Source organism: Apodemus sylvaticus, chromosome 11, assembly GCF_947179515.1.
Source record: "Apodemus sylvaticus chromosome 11, mApoSyl1.1, whole genome shotgun sequence".
In the NCBI taxonomy this organism is placed as follows: Eukaryota; Metazoa; Chordata; class Mammalia; order Rodentia; family Muridae; genus Apodemus; species Apodemus sylvaticus.
In genome coordinates, this window is record NC_067482.1 from 32645187 (window position 1) to 32667096 (window position 21910).

The following is a 21910-nucleotide window of genomic DNA, read 5'->3' on the forward strand; positions in this document are numbered from 1 at the left end:
CTCCCTCTGTTCTGCCGCCTCACTGGCGGCTCCTCAGCAGTCTCCTTATGCCTTCTCATGTTCCATGCAGCCTAACGAGCACATCCTAGCATTTGTTCCTTGACCGTCTCTTCCATCAAAGCTCATTTCCAGACTGATCTCATCCAGTCCACAACTCTAACTACCCATACCCATGCTGGTGTCTCCTCACATTCCTTTAAATTTTCATGCCTTACTGTCTGAACTCCATCACACCTCTTGCTTTGTGCCTCTACTTACACATATTCCGATATATTCCATTTCAGCACAATGTTCAAAATGAATTGCTGATTCTTGGCCCACCAAACATCTCTTGTTCCATAAATCTCCTTCACTGTTATGTCCTTTGTAAATGTCAGCTCATTCTTCTTCCAAAATATTAATAAATAAATAGATGGTTGGATGGATGGATGAATGGGTGGATGGATGGATGGATGGATGGATGGATGGATGGATGGACGGACAAACTGATGAATAGACAGACAGGTAGGCAGGTAGGTGTATGGACAGACACAGATAGATAGATACATAGATAGATAGATACATAGTTAGATACATAGATAGATAGAAGCTGATAATGATAACATACAAATCCATAAACATATACATCTACATAGCTACACATACACACATATGTATACATAATATGTATGTATACATAAGGTTCCCCTTAACCTCTCTCATGTGCCACTCCTAATTTATCAGCAAATAACTTCAGTGCAGCACTGGACTTTACAAATCACCTAGCAGTTTCCTTCTTCTTCCTCCACTCCTACTTTGCTAAAGTTATAATTAAACCGTTATGTTTAAACACGGATTATCAAAACATTATTGGAAAGTTATAGCATTCTAATGGCCTCCTAATCTATATCCTTGCTTCCCTTCCTGCAATTTATTCCCAATACTGCTCCCCAGGTAAAATATAGGTCAGTTTGTGTCAAAGCTCTGCTTAAATCTCTTTAACAGCCTCTGAGGGAAGCCCCTGACAAGTTCTCTCAGTCACGGGGCCTGCTGTGGTGGCCCCTGCAGCTCCTTTCAGTCCCTCTGAGAGCCTCCTGGGCTCATTCCACTCTGGCTGCTTTATACCCCTGCTCTCCTCCAAGCAGTCAGCCATATTGCCGCCACTCAACGTTGGCACGTTCTATTTCCCTTGACTAAAATGTTCCTCCTCAGAGGCCAGTAGAGTTGGTCTTTTCATTCTCCTTACCTCTCTGTCTCAGAGTCATCCTATAAGAGTTCACTCTCACATGGAAGTCCGCCTCCTTGCCTCTCACCCAGCCTTATGGTCTTGCATTGCCACGCCCACTCTGAGGGTTATAATTACTATTTCTGTCACGCACACAAAAATGCTGTTCTGTGACCACAAGAATGTCATTTCTGTTTCTTTTAATGTCATGGTCTCAGATAATAATGGCCCTAAAAATAGGTATTCAGTAATATTTGTTGGATAAATGATAAGTGCTATTATATTCAACCAATTATTGTCTAACAACCTCATTCTACACCAGTCTGTTGAGCATTAAAAAAAATTATATCCTTTTTTTTCTTTTTTTTTAATTCAATATATTTTTAAATTACATTTCAAATGATTTCCCCTTTTCTGGCTTCCCACTCCCCGAAAGTCCCGTAAGCCCCCTTCCTTCCCCCTTTTCTGCCATCCACTCCTTCCCACTTCCCTGTTCTGGTTTTGCCCTATACTGCTGCTCTGAGTCTTTCCAGAACCAGGGGCCACTCCCCCATTCTTTTTGTATATCATTTGTTTTGTGGATTATGTTTTGGGTATTCCACTTTTCTAGGCTAATATCCACTTATTAGTGAGTGCATACCATGATTGATCTTTTGAGACTGGGTTACCTCCCTTAGTATGATGTTCTCCAGCTCCATCCATTTGTCTAAGAATTTTATGAATTCATTGTTTCTAATGGCTGAATAGTTCTCCATTGTGTATATATACCAAATTTTTTGTAACCATTCTGGAAATCAGTCTGGCAGTTCCTCAGAAAACTGGACACATCACTTCTGGAGGATCCTGCTATACCACTCCTGGGCATATACCCAGAGGATTCTCCAGCATGTAATAAGGATACGTGCTCCACTATGTTCATAGCAGCCCTATTTATAATAGCCAGAAGCTGGAAAGAACCCAGGTATATCCTTTTTTTAAAATAGATTTTTAGAGAATTTTAATAAAAACGCTCCATTTCCTGTTGCTAATATTGTGGGTTCTAATCATGACCATGACAGCTGTAGGTATGGTGTGTGTGTGTGTGTGTGTGTGTGTGTGTGTGTCCACATGTGTGTCAAATTCGAGACAACATTCCCTGGATGTCATTCCTCAGATATTGTCCATTGCCCTGGAGTTCATCAAATAAGCTAGATGGGCTGGCTGGGATTCACTTGACTCTAAATCCCTAATGCTGGGATTTCAAATACAAGTTACCACACATGGCTGTTTATGTGCATTCTGAAGACTGAACTCAGGTCTCCATGATTGCAGGGAAACATTTTACTGATGAGCTATCTCCCAGTGATGATGATATTAATGATAAAATTTATTAAATATCAGTGATAGCTGGAAATCTTAAAAAAATTATCTCTGGTTTTGACTTTTAAAATGCACAAATTATGTCTCATCATCGAACTTTCCATGTTGAGAAGCAGGAGGTCCACCTTTCACATCAGCTTTAGTGAGTGTCAGAGCTGAGGCTGGCATCCAGATGCCTTGGGCTACAGAGGCTATGCCTTGAAAACTCCTTCTCCTCCCGTTCACCACAGCACACTTGGCTTCTTCCACTCCTTTTTGTTTTCCATGAAGAACGAATGCAGATAATGAAACATAACATTGCCTTATATAAAAAGACTTCAGCCACCATTGGCCATGAGGCTGGGGAAGAGAGTCACAGAATGAGCTACATGATTTGGACATAATTTATCTCAACTTGTATAGTTTATGTAAATCTGCTATCAAAAGAGATCAGTTTTCCCAAAGTTGGCTTTCCAAGGGGAGGGTTTTGATGATCTAGTCAAAATAAAAGTGTCTTTTAAAAGACAGATAACCCAGTTCAAAGCCAGGTTCTGCATCTTCCGGGTGACCTGTACATTTTTGTCTTTTCCCCATGGCTTCCTCACTGTGGAATAGAAACAAAGTTAATAGAGTTATTTTTATAGACTAGGATTATATATATTTGTGTGTATTATGTGCCATGGATACATGTTTTTAGTGTTCAGTAAAGCCATTGCAGGGTAAGATCTTAAGTTCACAAACAATCATTTCAGTATGACTGCCAATTCCTTCTTTCCCTCAGGCACACAGAAGAATTGTGTCCAATGTTTGCCCTCATTGTACTTAAATTATCATTGCTCATTTTATAACTCATTCACTAAAAACTTTGTCTTATCCCTTAGTTAAAAGGGCTTTTCTATTGTTTATTAAGAAAGATCCTCCCACTATCTCATATAGTATTTCATTTTCATATAGTATTTTCATTCTTGACAGAATAAAATATTAATTTTTACAAAAGAGGTACCCACTGTAGTAGAGTCAGTGTTTAATCCAGAAATCCATGTTTCTGAACATCTTCAAGTCTACAGCTTAAAGCAATGTGACTTCAAGTGATAATACTGGGCTGCCCTTGATTTCCAACCTGTTTACAGCACTGGCTGTGACTGTTGACTTTGAGAAAGGGATAAGAAAATTGAAGCAGGCCTTCTAAAATGATAAAGTAAACATTCCCAAGCATGAGAACATGGTTCTATGAAACTCTGACATATCTGAACCCAGGAACACATGTTCTCAATGTTTATCAGATCCATCCACCCCAGAAACAATAGAAACTGTTCACATAAAAGTGAGGAATTACATTGCTTTTATTCGTTAATATGCTTCAGGGTTTGAACACAAAACATTTAGTAACTATAACTAGTATTTTTTGGAAAGGAATAGGACAAGAAATTAAAGAAGACAATGACACCTTCAAACCAATGTAAGGAGTTAAGTTAATTTGTCCGTGATCTGATCAAAGCTATCTGGGGACCATACATGCTACGGATGAAGTATGTGTGTCCTTGAGTTTGTAAATCCTCCTGATATACCTGTCTCTCCACACCGCACAGTGCTGATCTTTGTGGCTGCAGCCCTTCACTCTCTAAGCACCAGCCTTCGGGTCTTCCTGAGTGCTGCTCCCTTGCCTAGACATGTCTTCCTTTCGATAGAAAAGTAACCTTGGGGAAACCAACTAAGAGGAAGCAGTTGCTTGAAATGTCAGCAGAAGCCAAGTGAGCTTTCTAGGAGATTGTCTTAATAAAGTGCAAATGTTGCTCATCTGCGAAAGTAGAAGTTGATTACCACTGTACAAAATGCAGAGTCATTTAAAAATATTTGAATAGTTGTAAAAATCACATTGCTCAATGGTTCTGATTGTAGAAACATTCAGTTTGCAATGAGATTATATCAAGCCTCATTTTCTTACCTTCTTTCTCGCACCCCACGAAAATAAGACATGAAGGAATCCATTTAACCTTCCACCTGTGATACGCTAAGAAATGTTTGGAGAAGACTAGATGTTGGGATTAACATGCCTTGTTCCCAGCACCTTGGAGGCAGAAGCAGGCAGATCTCTGTGAGTTCAAAGCTGCTCTGGTCTATATAACATATATGCTTTGTGACACAAGGGTTGCATCTTGAATACTAGTCAATCATAGAAATGACTGTCCAAAAGGTTCTTATGTAAAGTGGTCTGGACCAAATGTTAATATACAGTCATGGTACTGAATGATGAATTTGGAGAAAGATTTAAAGATCTATTTATTTTATGTGTGCTGGTGTTTTGTCTGCATGTATGTATTTGCTCTACATGTGAGTACAACCCACAGAGACCAGAAAAGGGCATCAGACCCCTTGAAATTGGAATTATGAATAGTTGTAAGATACCATGTGGATGTTGTGAACCAAACCCAGATCTTCTACAAGAACAAATGCTTTTAAGCACAAAGCCATCTCTCCAGCAATTTAAATAATGAACTTTTAAAGGAGATTGACTTTTTTTTTAAATCTACGCACAGTCACACACGTGGGCACTGAAAACAATGCCACTCAAGTAGTACTTTGTGGCAATAAGGTTTTAAGTTTTATTCTAGTTATCTAACTTTCTTTGCCATAGCATAGGATCCTTGTAATCTAAGCCCAAGCCCTAAATTCTGCCCCATGCTGGGTGTATAATTTGGGACAAGCTACGTAAGCTTTCTTGGCTTCATTTAGAAAATTGAGGTCGTAATTCTGATCTCATATGATTGATACGAAGACTAAATGATATATTTTTGAAGGTACTCAGTCGGCTGTAAAATGTGACACAAAAATAAATTCTTATTATGCTATTAATATGCAAGAATTCTCTCCCTTATGCTAACCAGCTTCTCCTAACACTCATCACTCTCCAAAACTAATATTTTGATATTTCTTGTTGTTTTACTGGTAGAATGTCAGTGCATCAGTTCGTTAACAAATTGACGAAACACCATCTCTAAGTATTTTCTAGTACCTGTCACTAAAGGGGAACTCAGACTGTATCCAGGAAAGATGAGGAGGGGACGGTGTCCGCATAGACAAACAGTCCTCTGTTTCATCTAACTCTCCACAGCAACTGACAGAGAAGAACCAGTTAAACAGAAGGAGTTATGGGGAAGTTCGGATGAGTGATGGCATTTACCCACAGACCTCAGAATGCAGAGCCAAATCCAAGAGAAAAATCATATAGGTTATTTAATGAAAATAATTCATGTCTTATCTGCTAAGTACGACTCCTCTCACTGAAACAGGAAGAACAGTGACTACCGCTCTTACATAACTGCTCCGTACAAACGTCCGATCCTAGCAGGGTTTTCCTACCCGTCTAAGTGTTTGTATTTGCTCATTCCTCTCTAGCGGATTCTAAAATCCAAATCGCTGCTGTAATTCATTTTTTATTGTTCTCTTGCTCAGCTCCAACACATGTACAGTAGTAGTGTTCACTCTTCAGGGGGATAATGGCATTTTTGGAGATTTTACTGTAGTCATTACTCTTGCTTTTTTATTAAGAGACTTGACTTTAATCTTCTGCTTTAGCTGTGTGGCTTATCTTATGAATATTAATATGCAACCCAAAGGGATCTATCCAGTGAATATGAATTAGAGCGAGTTTTCATATTGAAGAAAGAGAAAGCCATTTTCTGGGATGCACATCTTTCTAGGGTGTATGAGCTCTAATTTAATCAGCATGGAGTCATCATGGACGCCACCAGCACTCCAGGCCACAGAGTAATTGAAATGATTCAAGCTTGTTTAATAAAGTAATTTCAATTATAGCAAGAGTTGAGTCAGAAAATGTCAGCTGGGCAAAGTTTATGTTGCCCGGAATCTGCAATAGGGCACCAATGTGCATATAGGAAGCGTCAGTGTAGGAATGAGTTGTATGTTTTGAAGCTTTGAAATATCTTTGCTCACATCAGATGAGCTTCTTGTGAGTGATTTGTGAGTCAAGGAAGCCAAATTTAATTTTATCCTGAAAATAATGTGAAGACATTCACTCGGAACCAAGAACTTGGAACTGGAAAGATAGAAAGTCTGTATCTATCCTCTTTCCTCTAGCCATAACCAGACGCTTCATCATGGTCTATACCACGCCTGGATACCTCATACAAGGCATCACTAATATCTGGGGCTACCAACAGGTGAACATAGCAAATCTCATTTCCTTCACACTGGAAAGGAGTTGTCCTTTTAAAATATGAAAGCATAATATGCATAAACTGATTTTCCCAAAATCGCTGAAGGTGCAGCCCAGTGCCAGATGTTTCAGGGAAGTTCTGCCAGCCTCCTGGACCCATGGATTCTCAGAGATTCTGCATTTCCCTCCCTTCTTTCCAGAGCGGGTTTGTCCTTCTAGCCTATAATTCACCTGGTACAATTTACACATTTAAAGTCCTGAACAGTTCTACTGCCTCAAAAATCTTTAATCACCAAATTATCCCTCTATGGTTCTTTTTTGGGTTTGCCTTTCTCTTTGATTAAGAGACTTGTCTCTACACTCAGATAGTATGCTCAGCGCCACCCCAGCATCTAAAACATCCTTTACTGCAGCTGTTGAGAAGACAGACAAGAGCATCTTTTTTTATGTGTAACTGAGAAGCCTTGTTATATCATTTTTACTTAGTTTTGCATGCTCTCTTCCAAACAGCAATTCAACGTTCCTTTGCCCACATTTAGTTTAGTTATGTTAACACAGACAATGGCTTATTTTCGATAAGAAATAATAAGAGTTGGGAATCCAGCTTTGTAGATAGGGAACTTGAGGCTCAGAAAGGGTAGGTGGGAAAGCCAAGGTCAGGCAGTTGTTGAGTTTGAAAGAACTCAAGACTCTCAAATCTCTGCTTGCCGTATTCCACACAAGATCATGCAACTCTGCCAGCAAGGAAGATTTGCTTCTGTAAGTATTGACACCAAACTTTCCCCACTTAGCATTTCAGGGAGATGAGAAGAGGGAAATTAAAGGGTCAAATTCTCTTCTGGTTGAGATACTTATGACAATGGTATTCTTTGCTTAAATACTCTCATTTTTATATCATTTCAGAAGAAATCCTTCTATATCAAGAGGATTTCAGATTGCCGAGATAATGACACCAACTCCTCGCTGAATAGCACCAGCTATTTCTATTCTTTTTATGGCTGTGGAAGGGAGAAGAGAGCTTTTTTTAAAACATGACATGAAAAGCTTCTAAAGGGTAATAGTTGATTCAGAATAGAGATGCAGACACGCCACTGAAGCTGTGAACAGATAAAGTACATACAAAAGTCTTTTCATGGAAAAAAAAAATCTTTCCAAGAGAGATCGCAACAAAATTAAAGTGGGAAAGGAAAATGCGTCAATTCTAGTTCAATCATCCTCCCATTCTATGGCACGTGTAGAATGACACCTTGCCACTCCTCATAGGACAACTAAAGGGCACAAACCATAGGAAACAAAAAAGGACTCAGATGGAACCTTCTCCGGCTCACTGAGAGGTGTTAGCTTCCTGGTCTTCTATCTTGTCTCTCAGAATTAGTGAGAATTTTCAGATGCCAGGTCATCTTCCAGTTTTCCCACCGCCGGTGGTAGTGGGTCCCCTTGAAGCCTTGTGTCATGTAATGGCATAGTTTTCACAGTGGCTTCTGAGTATGGGCCAGTGTTCAACCTCTTCTGTGTCACACACACCTTGAGTTAAAGTCACAGAGCCAAGGGACTCAACATCCCTAACAGTTTCTCACCATGCCAGTGGAGGGGTATAAAACTAAGCCCTCTAATCTACAGAACTTCGTTTGTGGCCATCTGAAGCCACGTTGGATTATCCACATTCTCCTGAGAATAACAATCACACTTTCCTAATCCTCAAGTTCACCCACTCTCGGTAGAAAAAGCTCAGCCTCTACTTGGAGGAAATAATGTCAATGATATCCAGGTAGTCTATCTGCTACTGGCTTCCCTGTCACACATGGGATGCACATGGAAACCTAGCCTGCATCCACAACACACTGTACCAATGGCTCGTTGCTTTGGTGAATATATTCTTTCTTGCTCTGCTCAGAGGAAGCAACGATCGTCTGCCCCTATCCCTGGAAGCATTGCCAGTGTGGTTGCTCTGTCACATGTGCATCAGAAGGTGGCAGAGAGGAGAGAGGCTATGTCAAGGCTCTGTGTTCTGATCTATGAACATCTGAATGATTAATAGCCTAACATTCTCTCATAAAACAAATCCTGGGATGGCCACCAGTCAGCACCATGCTGCCCCAAGTGGCTCCCAGGACCCGGAGCAAGCAGAAGACAACAAAAACCCAGCCTGGGACTGAGGGCCCTGGTTGGATGCACCTGAGACAAATGACCCTTGCATGGAGTTTCTTGGCTAGTCCTGGTAAGGAGCAAGCCCATGGTGACCACCAGACCAGGGCCATTGGGCCTGGACAGGGAGCTAACCTGAGATGACCACCAGTTGTGTACCAAGGCCTTGGAGGGGGGACAGACCAAGATGGAGATAACCCCTGCCCATCACTGTAATGCATGAGTGGAGCATAGCACTCTCAGGACTACTGCTGAGATGACCCAAGACACTCAGAGACCCTGAGTATCACTAAGAGGAGCAAGTAACTGGTAGAGGAATGGAAGAGAAAGAGAAGCAGAAGATATGGACACAATGAAGAGAGACAGAACTGGAGATCTGAGTGTAGTGAGGAACAGCCTGATCTAAATAACCAATAGTGCCACCTGGGATCATTGTGGGTCCCTAGCCTGTGGTAGCAGGGGCTACATCTGGGTCCATGGCCCTACAACAGCATGAGCCTATTGCCACCAAATCCAGGTGGACATCCCTGATCTAGGCTGCTACTCAGGGACAAGTTGATGTCTGAGGGCTGTGAAAACTGGCCCCGCCCCTCACGTGGGCATCATGGAAGTGCCGGCCCCTAGGGGCATGAAAGCAGGGGAGCTGACTCCGCTTCCCGCCAGCTGCAGAACTCAGGAGAGGGAGACGCACACTGCAGGGGTTACAGGTAAACCAGACTATGAGCATGGGAGACCTGGCCCTGTTCATCTCTCATGCAGTGGCACGGACAAGAGAGAGATACCTCCTCTCCATTCACCCACACCACCTGCAGCAGGCAGGAGCCTGGCCCTGAGGTCATGAAAGCAGAAGAGCTAGCCCTGCCCCTCACCTGAGCAGCACAGTAAAGTTAACCTTGGATGTGGTGGTTGTGAATGACTTAGCCTCAAGGGCATGAGTGTGAGAGAGTCAGTCCTGCCTCTTATCTGTTGGACAGTGGAATGAGAGAGAGAGAGAGAGAGAGAGAGAGAGAGAGAGAGAGAGAGAGAGAGATCCTCCCCCTCCTTTACACCTCACCATTTATCGTAAGCTGGAGACCTGTCTCTCACCCACTGTAACACTCAAGAGAGTGGGCCCTGCACAGAGACTTGGAATGAGGGTGGAGCTGCAAGTGGGAGGGTGGGGCTGAAGAGGCAGCCCCAAGGACATGGAATGGGAAAGCCAGCAGGCTCACCAACTCAGATACCTCTCAGGCCCAGATCTGAACTGGCCCACACCAACATCAATGAATTGCTGGAGTACAAGAAGGAGCCTGTCCTACAGATCCAAAACTACAGGATCTGAAAGACCCAGGACAACAGTGGGAAATCCTAGAGGGGTCCCAGTGAGCTTCCAGTGCCAAGACAGTATCAAAAGCAGGAAGTCTCATACCTGACTAACAAGTCATCGAAATAAGCATTTACAAGCAAAAAAATGTGGTCAGAAAGGTATACTGTAGAACACACTGTGACAGACTACATCTTCCACAAATGTTTTTTTTTTCCTCTGTTGAAGGAAAAGTTGCAAGGGTGGTGGGTGGGTACGAGGGGAGGGGTAGATGAGTGGAATTTGGGTGCGTGATGTGAAACTCACAAAGATCCAATTAAAAAATTTTTCTTTACTTTTTTTTAATTAGATATTTTCTTTATTTGCATTTCAAATGTTATACCCTTTCTATGTTTCCCCTCCAAAAACCTCCTAACCCATCCTCCCTCCACCTGCTCACTAACCCACCCACTCCTGCTTCCCTGTCCTGGCATTCCCCTACACTGGGGCAACGAGCCTTCACAGGTCCAAAGGCCTCTCCTCTCATTGATGAGGATAGCCATCCTTGCTACATATGTAGCTGGAGCCATGGGTCCCTCCATGTGTATTCTTTGGTTGGTGGTTTAGTTCCTGAGAGCTCTGGGGGTACTAGTTGGTTCATATTTTTGTTCCTCCTATGGGGCTGCAAAACCCTTCAGCTTCTTGGGTCCTTTCTCTAGCTCCTCCATTGGGGAACCTGTGTTCAGTTCAATGTTTGGCTGAGAGCATATGTCAGGCACTGGCAGAACCTCTCAGGAGACAGCTATATCAGGCTCCTGTCAGCAAGCAGTTAGTTGGCATCCACAATAGTGTCTGGGTTTGGTAACTGTATATGGGATGGATCCCAGGTGTGGCAGTCTCTGGATGGCCTTTCCTTCAGTCTCTGCTCCACACTTTGTCTCTGTATCTCCTCCCATGGGTATTTTGTTCTCCCTTCTAAGAAGGACCTAAGTATCCACAGTGTGGTCTTCCTTCTTCATGATCTTCATTTGGTCTGTGAATTGTATCTTGGGTCTTCCAAGCTTCTGGGCTAATATCCACTTATCAGTGAGTGCATACCATGTGTGTTCACCTCTCTATTTGTCGTCATGTACTGCCAGGATCCTGATATAGCTGTATTCTGCTTATTTCTTAAGAGGACAGAGATGTGTGTGCTACAGGTCTGATCTTGAGTGTCTCCTAGAATCCCTTGTTTAAAAGGCTTTTAGTATCTGGGGTGGGTTATAGAACCTTTAGATGTAGAATTTAGTGAGCTATTTTATTTAGGTCATTACAGGTCTTAGAATGGCACAATCGAGTCCCGCCCCCCTTTTCTTCCTCTTTGGCTTCCTTATGATGAAGTGACTATATCTGCTCCATCGAATCCCCTATCACTTCTACAGTCTGACCTACACACATACCCCAACCAAAGGTCTAAAAACAATAGATTTGCTTAACCATGGACCAAAAGGTCTATATCCACAAACTCAAACAAACCTTTTCTGTTTATTGTTACCTCAGGTAATTGTCTTAGAGGTGAAAAGCTGATGGTTTGTTTGAGACTAGACCTTTGAAAGGCACGCAGGGAATTTATCACGCCATCAAAGCAAGACATCTTTCCTCTCTCCTGCTGTCTTCCATTGTCACTGCCCAACTCCTCCCAAACGAAGATGAGTGTCCCGCCTTAGTCAGAACACATGTTCTTAACATTGAAGAGCTTGTTCCTGTTCTGTTCTAGCTAACAATGCCTTACAGAAAAGTCAAAGGCCATACAATTTCACACAACAAAAGAATGAAGCCTCTTGTGCTCATCCTGCAGACTGAGAGCCAGGCTACAGCTGGCAAGGCTTGCTTTAGGGTTTCTACTGACATGACACCCTGTGGATCTTCTGCCTGGTGCTTCAAAGCAGGGGTGCTTCTGGTGATCCCCATCTGGCAAATGGGAATTGTACATTTATTAGACAGGGTGTAATTATTGGGCCCCTGTAGGTTCTGCTAAAGGCTTTTCCCCAGCATTTGTCACTTTAAGAAACGGGATCTTTTTAGAAACCGTTCCTTTTAATACAATTCACTCCAAAATCCACTAATTTCCTCTTTCCATTCATCTTCCAGAAATCCTATATCCAAGACAAATGGAACTTTAGTGCGGCACACTTTCAGTGACACCACAATGCGCCGGACTATTTTAAGAATTCTATTCATCAATTCTCAATAAATATTATGATACCAGCGCTTAGGCATTCTAAAGTGACTTTCCTAAGCAGATCCCAAGCTCTTTAGCAACACAAAGGCATTAAACCCTCTAATTCCCTTGCAAAACAAGCCAAGAGGCAGGAACTAAAGTGTGTTTCCTATAATGCAGCTGCATGAAAAGTCACTTACAATTGGCCCATTTGGCAAAAAGAAGGGAAGCATAGAGGGGAATTAAGGTGACAGTGGACTTACCCAAGCACTAGCTTTGTTGTCTTCTGTAGTTACCAGAGAAGAGGGAGAGCAAGGAGATGTTTACTTGCTTCTTATTTGTTTCTTTAAAGCACATTACTCAATGTTTATGGCTGTGGGGCTCTGGATTAAATTTAGGCAAGATAATAAAGAAAACCCATGAGTGGGGGCTGGGTGGAGGATGGGTGAAGGATGGGTGGAGAATGGGTGGTGTGTGTGTGTGTGTGTGTGTGTGTGTGTGTGTGTGTGTGTGTGTAAAAAACATAGCCTAGAAGATCAAAAATATCTGTCTTAAAAGCAATAATGAACTGACTGGAGAAATGGCTCAGTGGTTAAGAGCATTGGCTGTTCTTCCAGAGAGGCCCTTGGTTCAGTTCCCAGTAGCCACAACTATCTATAATGGCATCTGATGCCCTCTTCTGGCATGAAGGTAGATCACTCAAATATATAAATAAATCTTTAAAGAAACAAAACCAAAAACAATTAAATTCTGTGTAACTTAAGTAACAAAAATGTGCCTGCACTATGAGGAGAGCCTAGATGTGGAGTTAGTAGGTAACTTTGTATTGTTGACACAAAAGAATACAGCTCTCACCTCAAAGGGAATAAGAGAGTTTACTCTGGAACCAAATTTGAGTGACCACGACCTGGGAAACATGGAGGTGGGTTACCCCATGTTTCTCATTCCCACATGGAAGCGATTTCATGGCGCTTTATAGCAACAGAACAAAGAAAGTCACAAATCAAGTCAATTTTAAAGTTCATCAGTGTATACATCAGAGAGGCAGGCAGAGCAAGATGTCAGACTCTGTCCTATAAACCTTGGAGGCTATCTGCTGGCATTCTTAGCTTTAGGTTGATGGAAGCTAGTCTTCTGCTAAGTTAATAGATTCTAAACATTTTTACCAATTAGTCACAGGATACTAGTTCCCACACAGAGAGAGGAAGGAATGACTCTTAGGGAGCAAAACTATCCCAAGATAATGTAATTAGGCTTTGGATCTGCAATATTCCAACTCTCTGTGTCGCTGCTGTTGTGATCAGTGAATCAGTCATCACAGATGCAGTTTCTTTCCAGGAATTCTGATTTACGGTATTTGAACTTGGAAGGATATTCAAGAAAAGACTGCCCTAAGACACAATGGCTGACATGGAAGGCGGGGCAGATTTTGACAGCACTGAGAGCATTCTCCGATGGAGCTGCTGCTGATGGATGTGATGCAGCACACACTCATGGCTTCCCTGATGACAGACTGAAAGATCTATGTGTGCGCCAGAAGATAATGGCCCTCCCTGCATCTTCTGCTTTTTCAAAGTGTAGCAACGCAGCCACTTACCCAATAAATCACAGAAAGGTACCTCTTTGTGCAAAGATGACTGTCCTTGTAGTCTCTGTTTCTGTTACTCAGTCTCCTTAAAAATAGAGCAGGAAAATGGGTCAGGCCTGCCTGGAAAGCCAAGGGTTTCCTCCAAAACTCACAGATAGTAAAAAGTCAAGTCCAGACTCCAGATACTAACCACACAGAACTCTTTTCCACTGAAAACCCCTGGTTCCACAGGAGACTCTGTTCCCAGCTACATACTTGTAACTGCAGAGGCAAGAATGAAGATATTTTAAAGAGACCCATGTGCTCTTCTGTTTGACTGCTAGGAGTCTCATGCTGAGAGAAGGAAAAGCAGGAGGCTATGGTTCCAGAGAGAGACTCCTGAAGAGAGTTTTCACCAATGCAACAACTTGTCCAGACACGGTGGTGAAGAAATGAGAACTTTGGCAGTCACTATAGGCAGACACAGACCACAACCATGCCTGCTTACCTATACATATTCCTCTATACGCACATCCCTCTCTATTGTGCCCTAGACCCCATACTATGACCATGGAAGACTAACTGGAGGATCAGAGTACCTCTTTGTTCCTCTTTCTATTGTGGCTACAAAAGCATAAATCTCTTTTCTCTGCTTTCCACGGTTGTTTTGTCTCTTCAATTGGATGATTGATTTAATTTGATGACTCTGACCCTAACAACTGTGGTAGCAGCCCCACAAGTTACCGATAAGATCTCTTCGATGGCAGTGTCTCAGAATAGATTCTGATACAGAGGAGGTAGATCCTAACAAGTGTTTATCTTCAGTCCTTCAAAGTCTGAAGCTGAAGGCAAGATTTTGGGCTCTCCTCCTTTCAGTGACTCAACACCTAGACTACATGTTGTGACATTATCATTTATTTCAGTGCGCTGTTTCTGAGGTTGCCAGATCCAAGTGAGAGAGAGTGGGAATTACACAGACTCGCAACTATCAAAGCCAAATTGCATGTCCTCTGTCCGTTACCTGGAACTAGGCACACGGCAGCAAGTGACTGCAGTGGCGGCTAGAAAAGGCAGCCTGTGCGAGCGATGGATGGTCTAAAGACCACCGCATTGTTTTCTTTTTTTCCTTTCCAACAAAGAAAGAGAACTTCAGACCAATTTCCCTTATGAACATCAATGCAAAAATACTCAATAAAATTCTTGCCAACCGAATCCAAGAACACATCAAAACGAACATTCACCATGATCAAGTAGGCTTTATCCCGGGAATGCAGGGTTGGTTCAATATACGGAAATCCATCAATACAATCCACTACATAAACAAACTAAAGAACAAAACCACATGGTCATTTCATTGGATGCTGAAAAAGCATTTGACAAAATTCAGCATCCCTTCATGCTTAAAGTCTTGGAGAGAACAGGAATTCAAGGCCCATACCTAAACATAGTAAAAGCAATATATAGCAAACCGGTAGCCAGCATCAAACTAAATGGAGAGAAACTTGAAGCAATCCCACTGAAATCAGGGACCAGACAAGGCTGCCCCCTTTCTCCTTATCTTTTCAATATTGTACTTGAGGTACTAGTTCGGGCAATTCGACAACATAAGGAGGTCAAAGGGATATAAATTGGAAAGGAAGAAGTCAAACTATCATTATTTGCAGACGACATGATCGTCTACCTAAGTGACCCAAAGAACTCCACTAGAGAGCTCCTACAGCTGATAAACAACTTCAGCAAAGTGGCAGGCTATAAAATCAACTCAAGCAAATCAGTGGCCTTCCTATACTCAAAGGATAAGCAGGCTGAGAAAGAAATTAGGGAAATGACCCCCTTCACAATAGCCACAAACAGTATAAAGTATCTTGGGGTGACTCTTACCAAACATGTGAAAGATCTGTATGACAAGAACTTCAAGACTCTGAAGAAGGAAATGGAAGAAGACCTCAAAAAATGGGAAAACCTCCCATGCTCATGGATCGGTAGAATCAATATAGTTAAAATGGCCATTTTGCCTAAAGCACTATACAGATTCAATGCAATACCCATCAAAATCCCAGCTCAATTCTTCACAGAGTTAGAAAGAGCAATTATCAAATTCATCTGGAACAACAAAAAACCCAGGATAGCTAAAACTATTCTCAGCAACAAAAGAAAATCTGGAGGAATCAGTATCCCTGACCTCAAGCAATACTACAGAGCAATAGTGTTAAAAACTGCATGGTATTGGTACAGTGACAGGCAGGAGGATCAATGGAACAGGATTGAAGATCCAGAAATGAACCCACACACCTATGGCCACTTGATCCTCGACAAAGAGGCTGAAAACATCCAATGAAAAAAAGATAGCCTTTTCAACAAATGGTGCTGGTTCAACTGGAGGTCAGCATGCAGAAGAATGCGAATTGATCCATCCTTGTCTCCTTGTACTAAGCTCAAATCCAAATGGATCAAGGACCTCCACATAAAGCCAGACACTCTGAAGCTAATAGAAAAGAAACTGGGGAAGACCCTTGAGGACATCGGTACAGGGAGAAAGTTTCTGAACAGAACACCAATAGCGTATGCTCTAAGAGCAAGAATTGACAAATGGGACCTCATAAAATTACAAAGTTTCTGTAAGGCAAAGGACACCATCAAGAGGACAAATCGGCAACCAACACATTGGGAAAAGATCTTCACCAATCCTACATCAGATAGAGGGCTAATATCCAATATATATAAAGAACTCAAGAAGTTAGACTCCAGAAAACCAAACAACCCTATTAAAAAATGGGGTACAGAGTTAAACAAAGAATTCTCACCTGAAGAACTTCGGATGGCGGAGAAGCATCTTAAAAAATGCTCAACTTCATTAGTCATTAAGGAAATGCAAATCAAAACAACCCTAAGATTTCATCTTACACCAGTCAGAATGGCTAAGATTAAAAATTCAGGAGACAGCAGGTGTTGGAGAGGGTGTGGAGAAAGAGGAACACTCCTCCACTGCTGGTGGGGTTGCAAATTGGTACAACCACTCTGGAAATCAGTCTGGCGGTTCCTCCGAAAACTGGGCACCTTACTTCCAGAAGATCCTGCTATACCACTCCTGGGCATATACCCAGAAGACTCCCCACCATGTAATAAGGATACATGTTCTACTATGTTCATAGCAGCCCTATTTGTAATTGCCAGATGCTGGAAAGAACCCAGGTATCCCTCAACAGAAGAGTGGATGCAAAAAATGTGGTATATCTACACAATGGAGTACTATTCAGCCATTAGAAACAATGAATTCATGAAATTCTTAGGCAAATGGATGGAGCTAGAGAATATCATACTAAGTGAGGTAACCCAGACTCAAAAGGTGAATCATGGTATGCACTCACTAATAAGTGGATATTAACCTAGAAAACTGGAATACCCAAAACATAATCCACACATCAAATGAGGTACAAGAAGAAAGGAGGAGTGGCCCCTGGTTCTGGAAAGACTCAGTGAAACAGTATTCAGCAAAACCAGAACGCGGAAGTGGGAAGGGGTGGGTGGGAGGACAGGGGAAGAGAAGGGGGCTTGCGGGACTTTCGGGGAGTGGGGGGGCTAGAAAAGGGGAAATCATTTGAAATGTAAATAAATTATATCGAATAATAAAAAAAAAAAAGTCAGAAGCCAGCCAGGTGGTGGTGGCGCATGCCTGTAATCCCAGCACTCTGAGAGGCAGAGGCAGGTGAATCAAGGCCAGCCTGATCTACACAGTGAGTTCCAGGACAGCCAGGGCTATACAGAGAAACCCTGTCTTGAAAAAAACCAAATCCAAAAAAAAAAAAAGGAGTCAGGAGCCTAATTCATCAGTTAAATAGAAATACTAACTCAAGAAAAATAAAGTTAGTCAGATATAATGGCATAGCTGGACGGGTAAGTCAATGCTTGATGAGATAAAGACATAAAAAAGTCATCATCTTAGATGATCCAGGACCACAGTTCTCTATCTATGCCCTAAGTCGGAGCTCTGCAAGGATTCCGAAGCTATTTGCCTGGGGTCTAGAGGGTCTAGAAAAACCCTCACATGCAAAGGAAGGCAACATCCTTCCAGGAGTTTGGAGCCTTGAGCCTTAAGGGTCGTGTATAGAAAGTGTTCTGATGTTTTCCTTTCTGCAGAAGAGCAAGCTCCTACTAGAGCTGAGCATTTTGGGCTGCGTGCACAGGCACAACGAGGCCCTATAAAGGCATCTGTCCACTGCTGGTGCATCCAGGCTCCTGTGTGTGACAGCCACAAGAAGCCACTCACTGCCAAGGGACAGCAGAGGTCATTCCTTGTACACATTCTATGGAGCTATAATATATGAACCACTAGAAAGGTATTCATTTTCTGGCCAAATGCTGGCCTTTTCCTCTCCTTTTTACAAGATATTATTAACCTTAAGTACAGGAAATTAAGAAGCAGCCATAATGTTTTATAGCAACATTTTGGCCTGATGTCAAGTTCAAAGGTTTTCAGGTATGAGATGTGTAAACTGCTGCTTTTCTGAAAATCAATTTAAGCAATGTAAACGAGGGTTATTTAAAATTCTCTTATGCTGGGACAACTAACTGTCATTATAAAATTCAGTCTTAGGTTTAAGCTGACAAAGATGTCATCGTTGGGATACTCAGGCAGTCTTACTTATTGGAAAGAAAGACCTAAATTTCCAGTTCTAGAGAAAGGACTGAGCAAATTAAGTTGTTTCCATACTTGGGAATAATATATACCCACCAAAACATATAATCACAAAAGTGACTGGCATGATCTATTCTCAAGAAATCATTAAATAGTTCTCTTTCTCTACCTTTTAAAAAAATGTCTACAAATATATAAATACAAATTTCACATTTAACATGATTTTTTCAACCTTATAACATCAAATATTGGTAAACCTGGATATTTATCAACCAAAAATTATAAAGTGCTAAAAACAAAGTCCAAATTTTACCAAATTGTATCTTGAAAATGTTAATTATTTAACAAATTAAAAAGGAATAAACTGTATTTTGTTGGAAGAGTGGCTTTCTCTTTTAGTTTTATACATCTATATGTTTTAATGTTTGGTCATTGACATGACAATTTGACTTAAATTTTAATTTATCATTTAAAATAAATAGTAGAAAGAAAAAAAGAAAAGGATAGGATAACTTTTAATTTTGCCTAGAAAACGATCATAAGGGAATGCTAAATTGGAAGGATTTATAATGTAATATAATGTGCACGGAGTTGCAGAAATGGTGTGAAATCTATCGGAGTGAGGAAGCTGGAGAGATAAACATGTCAAACTGCCAACTGTGTTTCTCCTTTCGGTAGCAGAGCCATTTGTGGGAGAGTTATGGAGGCACAACTCTGCTTCCTTATAATTTTTACATCCTTTTTTATTTGCTTCAAGACAAGTATTACATGTGTAATCAAGAAATAGGAGAAAGCTTTAAAAATCCAAAATAAGCATTTAAACAAGAAAAGTGTACCTGAGAGAGAAACCATCAGTGCTGTGCTGTGCTTAAGTCCCCCCAAGATCCATGTAGTCGAGGCTCAGTCCCCAGATCACAGTGCTGTTAAAAGCAGAGTCTTAGGAGGCAGTGGTTCTCAACCTTCCTATGCTAAGACTATTCATACAGTTCCTCTTGTTGTGGTGACCCCCAGCCATAAAATTACTGTTGTTGCTACCTCACAACTGTAATTTTGCTACTATTATAAGTCGTAAAGTAAGTATCTGATATGTGGGGGCTTCTGATATGTGACCTCTGTGGAATGGTCGCTCAATCTTCCCAAAGGGTCGTAACTCACAGGTTGAGAACCAGTGCTTTGACTTGTGGGAGGAGGTTTGATCATGGGAGAGTCCCTCTTCCTCCCATATGGTTTCTCATCCAGGAGATGAAGGATCTCACTTTACCTCTGGCTTCCCACCCCACAGTGATTTGCCACTTCATCACAGGTTCCAAAGCAGTAGAACCAACCAGTCCTGGACAACAGCCCCCAATCTATGGACCCAGTTAAAACCTTCTTTTCTAAGTAGACTGATATCTATCTCAGGCTTTGTTTACAGTAATGGAAAGCCCATTATTGGCATCAAGGTAATTACATTATTTTCCTATTGATGCTTTTCGTTAAAAAAAAAATTGTATTGAGCATTAAGATGACCCAGAGGATAAAAGTGCTCTCTTCCAAGCCTGACCATCTGAGCTCAATCCCAAGGGTCCACATAGTGGAAAAAGAGAACCAACTCCCATAAGTGGTCTCGTGACTCCCAAATATATACCATGGCATGTGCAAGAGGTACACGCAACCAGCCACATGCACGTGCAGGCACACACACACACACACACACACACACACACACACACACACTAATGTACTTTAATTTTTTTAAAAAATAAAATACTTCGCTGGGCATGGTGGCACACGCCTGTAATCCCAGCACTTGGGAGGCAGAGGCAGGTGGATTTCTGAGGTCGAGGCCAGCCTGGTCTACAGAGTGAGTTCCAGGACAGCCAGGGCTACACAGAGAAACCCTGTCTCGAAACACCAAAAAAAAAATAAAAATAAAAATAAAAATAAAAATAAAATACCTCATGGTTTTATATTTTTAGTTCCTTTTACTACACACTCATTTTAGTTTCATGTGAATAAATAAAGTCACTTGCTTCTTGCAGTCAATCGGTGAAACTAGAATATGAAGTTCTTTTTCATTTTCCTAAAGCCCCCTCCTAATGCTTTGAAACATAGCTGCATATGCTCTCATTGTAGGCTCATATCGCCCCCTCTTGGGTGAGGCTCATGCCAATGCAGTGAAGCCTGGCAGAAGCGATCCTGTGTGACCTCTGAGATCAGATCATGAAAGATCACGCAGCTTCTTCCTTGTTTCCTCGATCACAGACTCATGATGTGTTGAGCTGTCAAGTATGAAGTCTGGTTAGCCTGAGGTAGCCATCTTGGGATAGGGTCCAAGTCTCTTGGAAAGGACATGAGTAGGCATGTCAATCAATAGTTCCAACTGAGCCAAGCCTTCCATTCATGCCAGCCCAATGCCTTTATCCATTGCCAAACATGTGAGTAAAGATGTTCCTGACAGGCTCCAATCATGTCATTTGACTCTTCCTGGTGAGACCTGGACACTGAGAAAACAAGAAATCCTCTCTGTATTCTGTCCAAACTCCTGTCTTAGAACCTATGTGCCAATAAAGTATCTATTGCTTTCTTTATGCCTTTAACTTTAGGATAATTGTCATATAATAATAAATAAGTGAAACATCCCTACTCCTAGAACACAGGCATATCCGTGGTCTTCAATGAACAGTCATTTTGAAGTTATACAGTACTTTATTTATGGCTCAAGTTATAATAATAATAGTTATTAATAGTATTTATTCATTATAGTATTTATTTCTAAGAAGCATTTTTGTTCTTTTCCTCTTGTTATTTAGATGTGATTTTCACTTAATAATAACACTTAGCATGATACTTTAGTTTGAACCCTGAATGTTTTCCAAAGACATGTAGGTCAAAGGCTCAGCCCTTGGTAATTTTGGGAAGTGTCAGAACCTTGTTGAAATTAAGCCCAGTGCAAGGAAGTTGGATCATTGGAGGCATGCCTATAAAGAAATCGTCCATCGCTCCTCTTTTTCTCTGTGTCCTGGATATCATGAGATAAATAACTTCCTCTACATACGTTCCTCCCAGAATGTGCTACCTCATCACAGACCCCAAGTGGGTAGGGGCAATCAACCAGGGACTGAAATATCCAAAACTGGGCCAAAATAAACTTTCCTTCTTTTTTAATATAAGTGCCTTGAGGGTTTTGTCACCATAACACAACACTGACTGATATATGTACAAAAGCTACTCATCCATTGTTGACCTTAAACCTCCCAATATTTCAGTTGCTATTAGCATTTTCTCATTTTAAGAAGAAGCTGGACACAGAGAACTAGCTTACCTAAGGACATACTGATTAGAAGCAGTTAGATCTCAGCAGCCTGTGGCCAGAACCACT

At 41.6% G+C, this 21910-nt stretch overlaps 1 non-coding gene across 1 annotated transcript; it reads left to right on the top strand.

Moving 5' to 3' along the window:
* Positions 1-8634: 8634 nt before the first annotated feature.
* On the top strand, positions 8635-8766 carry LOC127696900 (small nucleolar RNA SNORA17). Its single transcript, XR_007980348.1, has one exon. It is a non-coding gene; the product is annotated as a small nucleolar RNA SNORA17 (small nucleolar RNA).
* Positions 8767-21910: the final 13144 nt, after the last annotated feature.